We start from the raw sequence: 12455 nt of genomic DNA on the forward strand, positions 1-12455 counted from the left end.
TTTTTTATTGTTGTTCTACTACAGTTGTCCCATTTTTGTCCCATTGCCATTCATTTTTTTAAAACTATATAAATGTTATTATACTATGAGTATTCTTATGAAACTTGCTTTCTTCTCTCAAAATTTTGAGTCTGAGACTCATCCATGCTGATACATTTAGCTCTGACTTGTTCATTTTCCCTGCTGTCTGGTGCGACAGTGCATGGTTATACCATAGTTACAGATTTCCTGTTGATGGACTTTTGGCTTGTTTAGTATTGTTTGCTATTATTAACATAGCTACGAGGAACATTCTTGTGCATATCTGTTTGTGCTCACATGCAAAAATTTTCTGGAGCATATCTCAAAAGTAAATGTATCACTTTTTCTATTTATTATCAATGTATTCTCCAAAGTGGTTTAACCAAATTATGCCCCCACTGCCAGGAATTGTGTCGCTCGCTATCTCAGCAACACTTACATTCTGACACTTTCTAATTTTTGCTCATCTGATGGATATAAAATCTTATTTCCCTGATTACTTAGGGAGGTTTACTATTTACTTGTTTATTAGCCATTCATGTTTCATCTTCTGTAAAATATAAACTTATGTCTTTTCTCTTTTGGAGGACAAGGGGATTATTTGTCTTTTTTTTAAGTATATTTTATTGATTATGTTGTTACAGTAGTCCCAGTTTTTCTCCTTTTGCTCCCCTCTGATCAGTACTCCCCTTCCCTCCAGCAGTACCACCCCCCTTAGTTCATGTCCATGGGTCATGCATATAAGTTCTTTGGCTTCACTCTTTCCTATATTATTCTTAACTTCCCCTTGTCTATTTTGTATCAACCAATTATGCTTCTTAATCCCTGCAGCATATCCCCATTTCTTCCCCTTCCCCTTCCCAGCTGATAACCCTCCAAATGATCCCCACACCTATGATTCTGTTCCTACTCTGGTTTGCTTAGTTGGGTTTTGTTTTTATTTTTCAGATTCAGTTGTTGATAGTTATGAGTTTGTTGTCATTTTAATGTTCATCGTTTTGAACTTCTTTTTCTTAAGTAAGTCCTTTGACATTTCATATAATAAGGGCTTAATGATGATGAACTCCTTTAACTTTACCTTGTCTGGGAAGCACTTCATCTGCCCTTCCATTCTAAATGATAGCTTTGCAGGATAGGGTAATCTAGGTTGTAGGCCCTTGCTTTTCATCACATTGAATCCTTCTTGCCAGTCCCTTCTTGCCTGCAAAGTGTCTTTTGAGAAATCAGCTGATAGCCTTATAGGCACCCCTTTGTAGGTAATTCTCTGGTTTTCTCTTGCTGCTTTTAAGATTCTCTCTTTATCTTTAACCTTTGGCATTTTAATTATGATGTGTCTTGGTGTGGTCCTCTTTGGGTCTAGCTTGTTTGGGACTCTCTGTGCTTCCTGGACTTGTATGTCTATTTCCTTTGCCAAACTTGGGAAGTTTTCCTTCATTATTTTCTCACAGAAACTTTCAATTTCTTGCTCTTCCTTTTCTCCTTCTGACACCCCTATGACTTGGATGTTGGCATGTTTAAAGTTGTCCCAGAGGTTCCTAAGCCTCTCTCATTTTATTCAATTCTTGTTCCCTCATTCTGTACTGGTTGACTTTTTCTTATGTTCCAAATCATTGATTTGAACCTCGATTTCCTTCCCTTCACCATTGGTTTTGTGTGAATTTTCCTTCGTTTCATTTAGTATAGCCTTTATTTCTTCCCTTATGTGTTTGCTGTACTTAAGCATATCTGTCAAGTCTGTGAGCATCTTTATCACCAGTGTTTTGAACTCTACGTCTGTTAGGTTGGCTATCTCTTTATTGCTTAGTTCTCCCACTGGAACCTTGATCTGTTCCCTCTTTTGGGCCATACTTCTCTGTCTCCTAATCTTGACAGGCTCCTGTGTTTGTTTGCCTCTGCATCTTAGGTAGAGCTGTTACACCTATTACATTGTAAGGGGCAGAGCCTTAAGTATTCGTCAGTATGGGGGACTCATTCTACCACGTTGTGACACTGGATATGGGGGAGGGATCTGAGAGGGAACAATGCTGCTTGCTCAGCACTCGCCCCTTTTCCTGGTACTTCTCCCACTTCCATATGGTTCTGGTGCCTCTGTAGCTGTTGCCCTGGTCGTCATCCCAGAGTTGGTGGGTCTGAAGACATTCTAGGACCATGGGGACCCTTTAAACAAGTGGACTCTGCTGAGAGACCGGCAGTTTCTTCCTCTGCCCCCACTCCCACTGGTTGCACAGTCGGAAGCACTGAGGCTTTATTTTCCCTGGCACTTGGACCATGAGCTGCGTGGTTTGGTCTGGTGCTGGGAGTGCTCCCTAGGTGTCCCTCCCGAGTTGTCAAAATGTTACTGTGCCTTTCACTGGCCTGTCGCTGCTGCTGCTGCTGCTGCTGCTGCTGCCGCCGCTGCCACCACATCATGTCCTCTCCGCTCTGCCCCTCCTACCTGTCTGGATGAGTATTTCTTTGTTTGTTGGACTTCATGCAGCTCAATTTTCTGGTTGTCTCTAGTTTTGAGGTAGTTATATTCCTTCTTAGTTGTAGAGGTAGATGCAGCTATCTGTCTAGGCCTCCATTTTGGCTGGAAGTCCTATTTGTCTTTCTTATACAGATTTATAAAAATCCTTAATATCTCTTGAACACTTATTCTGTGTTGGTTCTGTGTATTACATGTCTCTTTTTCTAGTTGATATCTTGCCTGTCCACCCTTTCTGTCATGTGTCATTTGATAAACTGAAGTATTAATATTTAAAAGAGTCAAACGTATTAATCTTTCCTTTGTGGCTTATGCTTTCTGTGTCTTAACTGCTACAGCTTTATAATAGATCTTGACTTTTGGTGGGACAGATTTCTCCACCTTGCTTTTCAAAATGATGCCTTTGGATTTTGAAAGTGTAATTATTCCTGGCTTTTCAAATAGTATGACTTTATTTAAACATCAGTTTCCAGCCATCTGGTGACTTCAACAAATAGACTGAATATATCTTTCCTACCTCTGCTCCTCCTCTCTCCCATCTCCATTTAAGCCTTTCTGCTGCATTCTCTGGTTTTCAGCAAAATGTAAAAAATTACGATTATCTCTATATAGATTGCCAAGTAAAAGACCAGTTGCTCTTTAAGGAGCCAAGATTTATAAACTTTTAATGCAATTTTTAAATTTTAAAATTGTAATGCTAAAAAGAATCAGATTATTGATTAAATCCTTTCATAAATAATAAGATGGAAAATTTTGTTAACTAAGTCAAATTTCTCTAAGCAATAAAAAACTACACCATGATCAAATACAAAGAACATATGCTTTGGGTTCAGACAGCTCTTTCTCTTACTAGCTACATTACTCAACCTCTCTAAACTTTGGTTTCCTCATTTATAAAATTATTTCACAAACTTTTTGTAAGTATCCCATGTTAAATATCCTGCGTGATGACTGAAATATGGTAGACACTTAACAATGTTATTCTCTCCCTACTTCCATCCTAACCCTTCCCCTTGATGACAGACACAGTGCTATGGGCATGTAGTCTTTGAGGATTTGAGAAAGCTTCCCAGAAGAGGTAATGCCTCAGCTGAAACTTGAAGATCATGTGGTAGTTAGGGGTATGAAAGGGTTAAGGAACATTCTAGGCCCAAGAAACAACATATGCTTGGGAGAATTTCACAGTCCAGTTTCCTCCATGTAAGCCACAGCTATCTTTTGATACTTAAAGAAAGTGACTTCTGAGGCTTTTCTGCAGGTTATGTACTTTGGTAATGAGTTGGAACAAAGGGATTGGCCCTTTTAATGAGTTTTGGACTTACTGCATTTCTTGTTAAGCATTTCAGTTGGTTGTGTGTTAAAACAAAGGTAATATAGAGCAGTGAATCTCAACATGGAGGGGCCCCTGGGAGTTCCCAAGATCCATTCAAGGGGTCCATAAAGCGAAACAATTTTTTAAAACAACACTAAGACATTATTTGCCTTTTTCACTATGTTGACGTTTGCATTGATGATCAAAAGCAGTGGTAGATAAAGCTGTTAATACCAACATATAATAGCAGTCATTGCATTCTTCATCAACACACACTCGCAGTGAAAAGAAAAACAAAAACATGACAATAAACACAAATAGCCAGTTTCACTTGAGAATATCTTTGATGAAGCAGTAAAAATTATTACTTTTATTAAATCTTAACTCTTGAGTACAGCACCATTTTAATGGTCTGTATAACACGAAGTACATAAAGCACTTTTGCTCTGTACCAAAGTGTGATGGATCTCTCAAGGAAAATCATTGGGCAGGTGTTTGAGTTGCAGGTTGAACTAGCTGCGTTTTTCACTAAACCTTATTTTTACTTGAAAAAATTACTGACAGGCAAGTTGTGGTTACTCAGATTTGGAAGACATATTTTTCAGTGGTGAAAAAGGGGAGCCAGCTACTAATACGGTATCTTTTGCCAATGATTAAAGTCTAGGTTCCAAGCAAAAATAGAATTTTGAAAAACTTTAAGACTTTTAAAAATTATATCAATAGTGATATTAATGTGTGATTTTTTTTGAGATTGTATAATGATATGTGCCAACATTTAGAAACTCAGTGAACAAATATTTTCCAAATTACCAATGAATGTTGATACAAATTGTTCAGGGGTAAATGATCCATTAATAGTACGTGAGAGACCAGTGATTTTAATGTAACAGTACAAAAAGTTTATTGATAAGATTTCAGATTCTATCTTGCAATAAACATTTAATAAACTACCACTTGTTAATTTTTGGTATATTATCTAAGAAAAATAACCATGATTATCTCAAAGGTTACCTAAAACACTTCTCTCTTTTTCAACTACATGTCTGTGTGAGGCTGCTTTTTCTTCCTATGCCTCCACCAAATTATTTCACAGCAAATCATATACAGAAGCAGGTATCAGAATCCTCTGTCTTCTATTAAACCAGATATTAAAGAGATTTGCAAAAATATAAAGCATTACCATTCTTCCTAATATCTTTTGTTTTGGAAAATACAGTTTTTAAGTAACATGTTATTTATATTAATATGTAATGGGCATATTATTTTTAAATAACTAATAAGTACACAGAATTTTCTGAACTTTTGTATTAGTGTGGTAAATACCGATAGATATAACTCACATACATAATAAATCTTTGGGGTCCTCAATTATTTTTAAGAGTAAAGGATCCTGACACCAAAAATTTTGAGAACTGCAGGTAGAGAGGGAGAAGAAACTTTGGGATTTAAAGAGTGAAGTAACAGAATTTGGAATGATGGAATTAGGATTAAAGGTGGGGGTTGAAGATGGTAGGTGTTAAAACTATGAATTAGTATAGTTGGTAGGTTATGTTGAATTAGGGCAGGACTATGATGAATTAAAAGATGACACAGTGTATTTTTTTAAAAACCACTGGAGTCAGAACTAATTTCTCCTAATTCTCCCATTAAGCAACAGTTACTTCAAATCAAGTCACAAGAAGCCAGTTCCTTTTAAGGTCGCTGGAGTTAGCAAATAAAAATAATACAGGGTGCCCTGTTAATTTTGAATTTCAGATAAACTGAAATTTCATATAAATAATTAGTATAACCATATCCCAGATATTACATGGGATTCAAATTTAACTGGGGGTCCTGTATTTTTTCTAGCAATGCTACTTTCTTTCTCAGGTCTTAATTTTCTCACAAGTTAAATAACAATGTAGGCTAAATTCCTATATCTCCCCTTGTACTAATGCTGATCTTTGATGATAAATATAAAAATTAGGAATATATACTGTGTTTATATGCATTGTTGATATAAAGTTGCAAAGGGTCCTTAATTGAGAAAGACTATTCTTTATTTTTAGGTTGTTCTTCTAACATACTAATTCATAGCTTGGGTACCTACCATCTTCAACCTCACTTCTAATTACGATTTTATTATCCTGAATGTCATTATTTTCTTCTTTAAAGTTCAAAGTGTCTTCTCCCTCTACATCATGTGTTATCAATTTTTTTTTTGTCTCAGGGTATTATAATATCACTTTTTCATGAGATGACAGGTATTATTCTTCAAATGTCCCTTTTTTGGAAAAACTTATAGTTAATCCTTAAATTTATTTTGAGACTTTACTTGTACATAGAATTCAAAACGCTGGAAACCACTGCCCTAGATAGCATCCAAGTTTTCTCCCAGCTTTCACATTCTAGAGACTTTGCCTTTCCAAGTCAGGAGATACGAGAGGCTCGCAGAATCTTCCACCTGAAATCCCATGCAATGTTAAGATAATTTCTTTTCTAAGCTGCATTCTCCTCAATATGTAATATAGAAAGAATTACTCTTGCTATCCTCTTCTTACTGTTAGTTACTGGGAGAATGAATGAAGTCATGTCTGGAAGTGCTCTGAGCTCTTCAGAGTAGTACGTAGAAGGGGGGGCGGGGGCCATTTCCCTGTGTTGGGAGCAATAGATGAGTTTTTAGGATGAACTGAAAAGCTGAAACCATATTTAAATTATTGTTTTTGATTTGCACATCTTCAGTTTGATCCTTAATAACATGTTTGCTATGATTCCAGGAATTTTGTGATCTTAGTTCAGTGTTGACATTTTACATTCATCCCAGGACTCTATAAGTACCCTTTAAGGAATGCATAGTTAATGTAGTAGAGAGAAAAATTCCAAATCACACTGTATCTAAGAGCCAAAAAATCCAGCCTCTTTTATTGGCTCCCAATACTGGCATTAAACAATATGACTCATTTTTCTGGAAACAGCTGTCAACTCAAAACAAGCAAAAAGGACAAAGCCAGAATCCTCAAGATTTACTGAATACTTAAGTCAAACATTGTTTCTATTCTTCCTAATTTATCATTGCTTATTTTTCTATACAGTTTCTTAGACTAACCTCTCATCAAAAATAAATGCTAACTATGATATATTATAGACAGAGAATTCTTAATCCACAGCCCCAGAGATTACGTGACTTGATTATACCATACACTCTGTATCCTCAGTCAAAACAGACTTCTTTTTAAAGGGAATCCAATTTCCAATGGGTTTAACCTAGAAAAACAGCAAAAAGCTAATAAAAGCTTGGAGGCTGGTCCAAGGAAAGCATTGTGGCTGCTGTACCTTTGCAGGACTGGTCCAGTGGAGAGGTTTGGAAGCGCTGCCAATTCCTCTAGTGAATTTGCTGTTCTCTGGGATGTGGGATGGGGCACCTGGTAGACTCCTGGCAAATTCTTGTCTGGGAATAAATTAAACTTGACTGTGTTCCTGTATTAACAAAATTTGGAATAAATGAGATACTGGAGTTGTTAACAGGCTTACTTTTTGGAAAGGAAGAGAGTGTGGAGATAGTTTTTTCTAGCTTCTTCCTACCCCCTCTTCAGCACCCAAATTAGGTTGGCAGCAAATTCATATTTTGTGCCACATCTGAGAGCCAGGCTTCTTCAGAAAAACATATTGTAAATGCCTAGGCTAATGCCTACCACTCCCCTGGTCATTCTCTGCCATAGTATCCCACAGTAGGTGTTTTCCGGTATTTTACCCAAAAGGTATAAACCACAATCACTCTTCAAAATTGAGTCGGTTTTTCTGTTATCAGGATCTGGGTAATCTTAGCAAGCCTCCGATAGTAATGGCCTTTTCTTTTTTACCTTATATTTATGAGGTCTCTGAATCTGGTGCCCCAACTTATATTGTCAGGTTTAGCCCCTTGTGTGTATGTATGTTGTGTGGTATTGTATGGTAGATTTTATATCTTCATACACTGTAGGGTTCTGATAAGGCATTTCTTCTTTCTTTCTGCTGGGTTTCAACCTTGTTTTCCTCGTCCTCAGCTGGATTGACTAAAGACAAGGAGCGCGTACAAATTTGGCTGTTAAAGCTATTAAAATGAGAGGCCTTTCTTTTCTGGATTAGGGCCTAGTATGTCCCAATACTTATTTTGAGTCCCACGTTTCTTTGGCTGCTTCTCTCCATATCTTAGAAAAATTGACTGCACACCCTCTAAGAGAGAAGTTCTGCCTAAGTAAGTATAAAGAAAACAATTATCAAACATCATGATCTCCAAGGAGGAAAATCGACATCAAGTATAAAATAGTAAGCATCACTATGTAAAAAAGTCTCATTGAGGCTCGGATTGATTCTGCCATGAGATGTCTCATTTCTAGTATATTATGTCCATGGGATCTTAACATCAGTTAGTGGCTTGGGAGGGCAAAGTCCAGAGAAGTTTTGTGTAAGATGAACTCAGCCTGTTGGGTTACGGTCGGCCTGAATCACTGAGAGAGACAAGTGATTCCAAAGCAACTCCTCAAACAGCTTCAGAGAATCTATCAGACCTTTCACAGGGAACATAGAAAAGAGTCAACAACTATCATCATTAGACACACACACACACACACACCTCATTTTTGAGGGCCTACCATGTGCCAGCAGTTATGCATATGTTATTCTATTCTTAAGACAAGTTAGCAAATTAAGATATTATTGCCCTCATTTTAGAAATAAGGAAACTTGCTTCAGAGAGATTAAGGGATTCATTCAAGCTAATGAGAAAACTGGAATTTAAAAGCAATCATATCACCTTATAAGCCCTGTAGTCTAAACCAGTCCCCTTTATACAAACAGGGAAACTGAATCCCAGAGAAAGAAAATGGAGTCTTCAAGTCTATATTGTTGGCAAATTGAAAAGTTGAATTTGGAACCCAGTTGGATAGTGCTTTTTTCCTCATTCAGATTCTCCGTGATCTAATGATTCTTTAGCTACAGCTTAACGTAGGCCATCAAACAAACTTCAATATGTTTTAAAGGAAAGAAAGAATACAAAGTATGTTCTCCTACTACAATGAAATGAAATTAGAGGTCAATAGCACAAAGAAATTTTGGCAACTCACAACTATGTGGAAATTAACACATTCCAGTGGTCAAAGAAGACATCTAAAGGGAAATTAGAAAATACTTTAAGATGAATGAAAATGAAGACACAACATAGCAACATATGGGATGTAGCTAAAGCAATACTTAGAGGGAAATTTATAGCTCTAACAGCTGTATCTTCTTAAAGAAAGAAGGCTCTCAAATCAGTAACCTTCCATATGACAAGCAAAGAAGAGCAACTAAACCTAAAGCAAGAAGAAGGAAGGAAATAATAAATATTAGAGCACTTAAAGAATAGAAAAAAAATCAACAAACTGCAAAACTGTTTTTTTTAAGTTCAACAAAATTTTTTAAAGCTTCAGCTAGATTGAAAAGGAAAAAGAGGGGAAAAAGAAAAGAGAAAGGAGAGAAGACTCAAATTGCTGGAATCCAAAAGGAAAGAGGGGGGTAGTATACAGAAATATAAAAGATTATAAAGGAATACTATAAATTATGAATCAGATGCCACTAAATTAGATAATCTAAATGACATGGACAGATTCTGAGAGACATATAAGTTAATAGAACTGACAAAGAGATTGAATTGGTGGAAAAAACCCAGATGTCGATTAAATGATGAATGGTTAAGTAAAAATAATATATGCATACAATGGAATATTATTTGGCCATAAAATGGATGACATACTGATACCTGCTGCAACATGGATGAAACTTGAAAAATTATGCTAAGTGAAAGTAAAAGAAGCCAGTCACAAAAGACCATACATTGCATGACTGCATTTATATAAAGTGTCAGAGGAGGCAAATATATAGAGACAGAAAGCAATCAGTGATTGCCTAGGGCTAGGGTGTGTGAGGTTTGAGGGGGTGAGAGCTGAAGGATACAGGATTAATTTTTGAGGTGATGAAAATATTCTAAAAGTAAATATAGTATTGGTTGTACTGCTGTGTGACTATATTAGAAATGCTTGAGTGGTACTCTTTAAATAGGTGAATTAGATGGTACATGTTTATATCTTGACAAAGCTGTTTAAAAAAATGCATCAATGGCAGAAAGTGTTATCATTAGAGCACTTATTCCCGTTATTACAAAGCCAAACAAAGACGCATCAAACAAAAATCTTCCAAATGTTTAAAAAGAATAAAGAAAAATAGGAAGCTTAAGTATAAATGAACAAAATAGAAACATACTCACAGATACAAAGAACAGACTGATGGTTGCCCGAGGGGGGTGCGGGTAGAGGATTGAGTGGAAAAGGTGAAGGAATTAAGAAGTACAAATTAGTAGTCGCAGGGGTGTAAGGTACAGCATAGAGAATGTGGTCAGTAATGTTGTTATAACGATGCATGGTGCCAGGTACAACTGGAACTATGGAGGGGAACACTTTGTACAGTACATGGTTGCCTAACTACTATGCTGTACACCTGAAACTAATACAGAATAATATTGAATGTACACTGTAACTGAAAAATAAAAATTTAAAAAGAAAAATAATAATAATAAAGTGAAGTACAAATCTGAAAGCTCAGAAAGTCAAGACTGACTGGAATCACATCCCCTAAGACCTCATGTGTTGGGACCTTTCTCTATATCACGAGAGCGTCCATTGTCAGTTTCAAGTCCTGCGTTTCTTTCCACTTCTAAAGATTAGGACCAAGAGGCAAAGGGTTTAGTTAATGGTAACAATGAAGGAGGAGGTAAATAGAGAGGGTGGTTAAAATCCACAAACAGTTACTGTATGTTTTGTGCTAGGCTTTGTAGGGGAAACCAAGATGTATAAAATGTGATTTTCTTGTTCATAAAGAGTTTACTCTAGGAGAAATTTGATAGAGTAAGTAACCAATCTATTTGGGCTGAGGAGACGGAGGGAGAAGATAATATCTATCCTGGAATTTCTTGGCAAATTTGTATGTTTCACAAGGTTAAAAAAATTCAAAAATACTAACCCGACTTGTTATGCTCACAGCACAGTGTGATAGATGACTCTTTTTCACTTCTGTGGTCAGGTCTATCTAAACTTGTGGAGTTTAGACCCTCCAACACATGCAAAAATATGCTTATATTATGTGGTTCTTCTTTCTCCCTTTTTAAATTTTTTAAATGATCTTGTGTTGAGCTCCCACAGCTAAATGGAAGGCTCAGAGCAGAGTTCTTCCTGACCTCGGTGGTAGCCAGCCCTATCTCCTAGGACCATCACAGTTTACCCATTGGAGCTCCAAATTGGCCACTTGCTGCACACAAGGTTTCTGTTGCCCTTTTATTTTATTTTTTAATAGAGTCAGTAATGTTCTGGATGGCTCTGTGGTTAGCTCTGGTCTGTCCCTGCAGCTCAGTGGTTTTATTAGCTGTGTGTTTGCCTCTGGGATCCTCTCTCCAGCTATTGTCATTGTTGAGATTATTTGTGTCTCCAGTGAATCTCGCCTAAATCCCTGGCTGTTATCTGGCCTGGGCATGTGGGTCTAAGAAGTGAGTGCATTCTTGTCTGAAGTATGTCCTGACTGTCTCTGATAGCAGCCATTTCTGACCTAACTTTACTGGGTACTCTGATATGATTAAGATTAATGAGGCTTACTTTCAGTCATGAACCTATTCAAGGATAAACTTGTAAATCCAATGAGTTCTGAAAATGACTAGTTACTACCTACCTTTCGGCCTTTGGGGGATTTAAGGAATGATTTACAAGCACTCCTTTTCCTTCCAACAATATCATTAGAAAGATGTCACGAAAGATATGCAGCTCCCAGCTTATCATTCACAAAGATCTTTCTATTAATAATAATTCATAAATTATATTTATGTGTTTGTACATATCCTACTAATAAAGAGTGGTTTAATAAAGTAATTGCCAAGAAGGCAGGAAAACACACACCCCATTGAAAAGTGTCCAGGTCTCACGACTGGTAGGACAAAATCCTTTCTGAATTGGATTTTCTTCAAAATGCCCACTGAAATGACCGTGCAAGATCATCTACAAGAAAGAGAGACATGAAAATCACAAAACCACACTAATATAACGATCAAGTTGGGAAAGGTGTAAGGACCCTATTACGTAGTAGCTCCTCTATTATTATTTATCTGCTCATTCTAGAAAGCTACGTTTTCCAGGTCACTAAGAGCTTGCCATTTAAGTACACGCTTCCATTAGTTTAACCAGTGCCATACCCCAGGCTTTTAAAACTTTTTAAGTTAAGCTTCTTTTAATGACTCAGAGCCATGCTGATGAAGGCGGAGGCAGGATGACAGTGGAAAAAGCGCAGGCTCTGAAGTCAGCAGCCCGGCGTCTGAATGCTGGCTCCTGCTCTTAATAGCTACGCGACCTTGGCAGCTTTCTTAGGTTTCTGGTCTAGAAAATGGGAATGGTGGAATCCAACTTAACAGCGATGATTTGAGGAGTAAGTGATAGAATGCCATCGTTTTTAAGTATTTTTCACCCCCAAATTCTTTTTACAAAGGAAATTTCACGCAGCGCCCCGTTATGAACAAATAAAAGTGGGAATATTCTGAGTATTTAAAATCATGGCATCTAGCACGAAGCCTGACACTTAGTAGGTACTTCTTAAATAACAGTGGTTTAGTATTAGCATCACTTAATG

Source organism: Furipterus horrens, unplaced genomic scaffold, assembly GCF_987537825.1.
Source record: "Furipterus horrens unplaced genomic scaffold, mFurHor1.1.pri manual_scaffold_11, whole genome shotgun sequence".
In the NCBI taxonomy this organism is placed as follows: Eukaryota; Metazoa; Chordata; class Mammalia; order Chiroptera; family Furipteridae; genus Furipterus; species Furipterus horrens.